This window comes from Bos indicus x Bos taurus, chromosome 18 (assembly GCF_003369695.1).
Source record: "Bos indicus x Bos taurus breed Angus x Brahman F1 hybrid chromosome 18, Bos_hybrid_MaternalHap_v2.0, whole genome shotgun sequence".
NCBI classification, from domain to species: Eukaryota; Metazoa; Chordata; class Mammalia; order Artiodactyla; family Bovidae; genus Bos; species Bos indicus x Bos taurus.
The window spans coordinates 50,435,123-50,441,122 of record NC_040093.1 but is presented as its reverse complement, the minus strand read 5'-3'; positions in this window follow the sequence as shown (position 1 = coordinate 50,441,122).

Sequence of the window (6,000 nt, the reverse complement as noted above, 5' to 3'; positions counted from 1 at the left end):
TCACCCTATCCTGGGAATATTCTCCCCCTACATCAGAGGATTCCCTCATTCTAAAGTGAGTCTGCGCCTTCTAAGGTGATTCCGCAACCCCTAGACTGCAGGTGGGTAAATCCATTCACAGGATTGTCCAATTTGAAACCCCGAGTCTAATTCTTGAAAGGCTAAATTATTTTTATAAAAGAAAACTCAAGCCCTAAAGGTAAACATGGATCTTGTCTCATAGAGGAAAGTGCTCATTAATGAGACAATAAAACTGACATCCAGAGAGAATCAGGGATGAGAATTCACAGTCCAAAGGCCTTCATGGGTTTTGCCCTTTTGCTTCAGTTGCTTTCAGTGTCCCCAGCTACATCCCCACTGCTCCCGTGGCTTGGTTATCTAATTTATTGGATCCTGCTGCTGCTGAGTTGCTTCAGTCGTGTCCGACTCTTCGTGACCCCGTAGACGGCAGCCCACCAGGCTCCCCGTCCCTGGGATTCTCCAGGCAAGAACACTGGAGTGGGTTGCCATTTCCTTCTCCAGTGCATGAAAGTGAAAAGTGAAAGTGAAGTTGCTCAGTCGTGTCCGACTCAGTAACCCCATGGACTGCAGCCTACCAGGCTCCTCTGTCCATGGGATTTTCCAGGCAAGAGTACTGGAGTGGATCGCCATGCTATTGGATCCTAGGAGCCAATAAAGTCTCCCTTTTGGCCAAGTTAGCTGGAGTTAAGTTCCTATTGCTGCAGGCAAAGCATATGTTAGTGTACACATAAGGAAAGACTAGGGGGAAAGAGTTTCATGTGTATATGTATATATATATATATATATATATACACATGTATGGTCTACAGATGCTCACTCAGCTTACTTTTTAGTAAAGGGAACTTGGAGGAGGAAATGGTGCAACCACAGCTATCCACAACTGCTGCCCGGTTCATCAGAGCAGTAAGTGAGGCTGGGGCTAGTTTTGTTTAAAGGTAGGAATGTGATTTTTGAGTGAGGAGTAGGAGTCTCCTGGCTAACCTTGAGATAGTGATGTACCTGACTAGTATTTGATTATGGAAATCAATCTCTCTCATTTGCTCTGTGTCTAATTTTCAGTCTCCATGTCTCTGTCTCTCTCTTAAAGATGAAGGATTTTCCCTCATAATGTTTTTCTGCCCTAAAATACTTAAGCTGGCAAATTCTTAAGAAGAATTCTTAAAAAATCATCAAGCTGCTAAAAAGTTGCAAACCCTTATTTGTCTTTAGAGCTTTGCTGGATTCATCAGATTTCACATTTAGTTGCTGAATGCAATCTATGTTCCTAAGAAAAAATGTGTAAATCAAAGGATTTCTAATTTTTTTAATGGTTGCTTTTTAATAAGTGTTCTTACATTGGTTTGTAAAAAATTAGAAAACACAGGTAAGAAAAAGAAAAAGAAAATCACTCATGGAAATGAGAATATAATGCAGATAATGCAGAAATGGAAGGGTTTATTGTTAATTTGTTAGATGTGATAACAGCATTGCAAACGCATAAGAAATGTCCCCCTCTCCCTTTTTTTGTCCTTGCGCAGGCTTTCTCCTATGGGCTTCTCTGGTTGTGGAGCACAGGCTCTAGAGCGTGCGGGCTCAGTTTTGGCGCTGCACAGGCTCTGTAGTTATGACCTGGGAGCTTAGTTGCCTCGGGGCATGTGGGATCTTAGTTCCCCAACCGGGGATCAAACCCGCATCCCCTGCCTTGGAAAACAGATTCTTAACCTCTGGACCACCAGGAAAGTCCCAGAAATGTCAAGATGCATGTTGAAGTATATAGGAATAACATTCAGTGGTGTCTGACATTTGCTTTAAAATACTTTAGAAAAGAGAGGCCAGTGAAAAAAAATAGGTGTGAAAATATTACTATTCAACAAAGTAGTATAAATTTTAAGACTAAATGTATTTCTTTATTGGAAAAAATAAGTGCAGCAAGTGTGGCCAAATATTGATGATAATTAATGATAGTTAATGATTTGGATTAATGATAATTAATAGTAGATGTAGAGACGTTCATTTTATTATTTGAGTTTTCTGTATATTTTCATAATAAAAATCTTTTTAAACACCTGCAACCTTCAAATGCAGAGAAAAATAATTATTTTCAGTTTCATGTACATCCTATCAGAACAGTTATGCAGGCATATATTTTATTTTATTTTATTTTATTTAAATTGAAATTTGGTTTTAATTGGAGGATAATTGCTTTATAATATTGTGTTAGTCTCTGACATATATCAACAGGCATATATTTTAAAAATATCATAGTGAAACATCATTTTCTATTATATAATTAACATAGCCATAAAACATTCTTTACAACATTGTTTTTTAGCAACTACATGCTATGCATTGAATAGATGCATCAAAATTTAATGGAAGAACGTTCAGGTTATTTTCAATTCCTTACAATCAGAATCTTTCAATGAATATTCTTACATTGACTCTTACACAGTCATAATTTTCCCAAGATAGAGGCCCAGAAAGGGATTTCCGGATGCAAAAATGTTTAAGCACCAGGGGGAGCTGGTCACCTATCCACTACCGAGAGCCTGTGTGTGTGTGTGTGTGTGTGTGTGTGTGTGTGTGTGTGTGTGTGTGTGTGTGTTGGAAAGCAACCCTCGTCCTTGAACTTAGCAGCTGAGCCCATCTCTTGTTTCATATTTCAGCTTTCTGCGATGAAAGTACAAAACAGCTGGGCACACAGCCCCATTGTTTAATGTCTGACACCCAGAAACATTTAACTGAGCCTGTAATCTTTGAAACCCTCTTACGAAGACAGACCACGATAGATTAAATAGAAGTTATAGACATGTGCCAGTGATAACTGTGTCAATCTAGAGGTTCTGTGCAGTGGGAGGTTCGGCTGGGTGCTGGGCAGAGGGATGGGCCTGCACACCAGACTCTAGTTAGGGGAAAACTTGTTTCCTTATGACTCACTGGCAGGTTTTAGCCTACAGGTGATTCTTTCTGCTACATTGTTATTTTGTAGGCTGTCTTGTAGTTATTTTGACTCTTTGACTAGCTTTGAAAGCTGGATCAGATTCTCACCAGATTGCAGGGAAGACCAAGACATTTAACCATTGACTTGCCTCGGAGGTTGTCAAGATCCTAATGCGGGTGCTGCCCCACAGGCTGTATCCCTGACAGACACACATCTCTTTGTCAGGAAGGGTCCTCTAGGGTTGACCTCCCAACATTTTAGCTGATCACAGATGACAACGGACAGAAGCACAATAACCAGAAGTGGAGGCAGCACACTCCTTCCTGGCCTCTCCCTGCCCTCCTCCCCAAAAATGTGGACAATTGATGTTTCTCAATCACACAAATGCTATCACCTTCCAGTCCTGAACCCTTCAGTGTGAAAATATGCTACTGCCACAGGCCAGGTTATGTCATTTAGGTAAGAATGGTCCCACCTCAGGCTCACAGGTGAGCATGGGACCCAGGTTGTGCCCTTAACCCCAGTGATTGGTTCAAGGATGGCACATGACTAACACCAGCCCAGTGGGTGCCCCACCCAGGACTTACGGTGGGAGGGTGGAGAGGGAGCTGCTGCTTTTACAGGCTTGCTGACTTGGTTGTAGAGCATCATGTTGAAGAACCTGGGTGTTGGAGTTTGGACTTGAATTGGAATCCTATCTTCATTATTGGCCATGTGACCTTTCTGAAATTTCTTTATATCTCTAAGAATTGGCTTCCTTGGGGCTTCCCTTTGGCTCAGATGGTAAAGAATCTGCCTGCAATGCAGGAGACCCAGGTTCAATCCCTGGGTTGGGAAGATTCCCTGGCAAAGGGAATGGCAACCCATGACAGTATTCTAGCCTGGAGAATCCCAAGGAGAGAGGAGCCTGGCAGGCTACAGTCCATAGGGTCGCAAAGAATCAGACATGACTGAGTGCTCATTGGTTGGTTGGTTCACTCGTAAACCGGGGCAGTAATAATTTCCACCTTACAGAGTTATTGTAGGGTTCATGTGATGTAACACATGCAAAACACTAAGCCCTAAGCCAGGCACATATCAGTCATTCCAAGCTTTTGTTTGGCAGTTAGGACACCATCCGTACCCTGAGATGTAGAGAGAGACAGCAAGCTTCCATCCTGCTAAGCCCGTTCGTCCACAGCACTACCTCCCTCTCATCAAACATATACACACATATATATTCCACTGTCAACATGTATATAAAATGAGGCATCATCAGATGACGACCGTGCATCTGGGATTTTCTGGGAACTCCCAATTTCAAATATATGACCCTGTTGACAGAAAACGAATTGCAGCTTCTGGTCAGAAGAACATACTTCCTGTCCTTCCCTGAAGGGGATGAACTAGAGCCGTTGCTCTGGGTGTGTGATTTAGGCCATTCCGGGAGCAGAGTGATTCTAGAACTGGGCCAGCCTTGTGTCAGGTAGGACTCAGTTGGTGAAAAAAAAACTCACCGTTAGCTCTAATTCACAAGAACTGAGGGTGAAGAAGGTACTGCCCCTTGGAGTAGAAGAAAGGAAATTTTACATATAAAGGGGAGGATAGTATACACTTTAGGATTTACAGACCACATGGTCTCTGTTGTAACTGCTCAGCCCTGCTATTGTAGCACAAAAGCAATATGGAAAATATGGAAAAGAAGAGCATGGCTGTGTTCCAATAAAATTTTATTTACAAAAACAGGTGGTCGATGACTTGACCCATGGGCTATAGTTTGCTGACCCTTGGCTTTAGAGGAAAACCAGTGTATAAATACCCAGAGGGAGAAGATTGAAAGAAGGTAGCCAAAATACCTAAAAATCCTTTTATAAGTCCCTAACACTCCTGATCAGAGGAGGCAATGGTAACCCACTCCAGTACTCTTGCCTGGAAAATCCCATGGATGGAGGAGCCTGGTAGGCTGCAGTCCATGGGGTCGCTACGAGCCAGACACGACTGAGCGACTTCACTTTCACTTTTCACTTTCACACATTGGAGAAGGAAATGGCAACCCACTCCAGTGTTCTTGCCTGGAGAATCCCAGGGACGGGGAAGCCTGGTGGGCTGCTGTCTATGGGGTCGCACAGAGTTGGACATGACTGAAGTGACTTAGCAGCAGCAGGAACAGCAGCCTGGAATCCAGTCTACATGGACAGAACAAGGAAAAATTCTTTCTCTACTATATCAGGAGTTCAAATTCAAGACCTTAAAAAAGTATAAAGATCACACTGGGAAGCTTGTGTGCTGAAGTTTTTCTTCTTTATAAGCATTGATTTCTTTATGTTAACTCTTAACAGGCAGACCCCTGGACCCATGATTGTTCACAGATCAAGACTCTTGGACCTTCAACAATACAATATATTATATATTATGGACTCTCCCTCCTTCAGGTGTTCCTCACTGCTTCTTACAACTGTATTGTTTTGTTCATTGCAACCACAAGGTGTCTTAGATGCAAATGTGTACTAATCAGTGTAAGCAGAAAGTTAATCAACTTGTTCTGAAATGTCTTGGTCAGACAAAAATGTATACCATTGGCAAAGGCATTCTAAAGATTATACATGGACCAAACATTAAATAATTTAAGGAATCTTGTGTTGAAAAAATGTAGTCAATAGTCCTCTGTGAATAAATACAAAGAAGAACAAGGAAGCTCTATGAACAAACTTTTTGAGGCCAGAGCCATTCTCAAAATGAGAAATCAGAGGGCTTCTAAAGGAATGATGGCCAGTGGAGCACTGCTTCTTCATAATTGATCCTCGAACTTTCCCATCTCTGAAGCAATCAGCTAAGACAAGCGCCTAACCAATAGTTGAATCTTTTTTTTTTTTTTTTGATAACAAGAAATGAAGTATTCAAAGCAGGTCATTATAGTGGATATCTCTAGACTGTTGGGATATACAGGGATTATCCAACACTGCCTGTCTTTCCTAGGATGACCATTCTGGGTAATTAGCCACGGACTGATGTCTAGGATCAAGTGAGAGAGGACTTAGAACCTAAGGAGCTTTACATAAGACATTCCTGGATTGATAGGG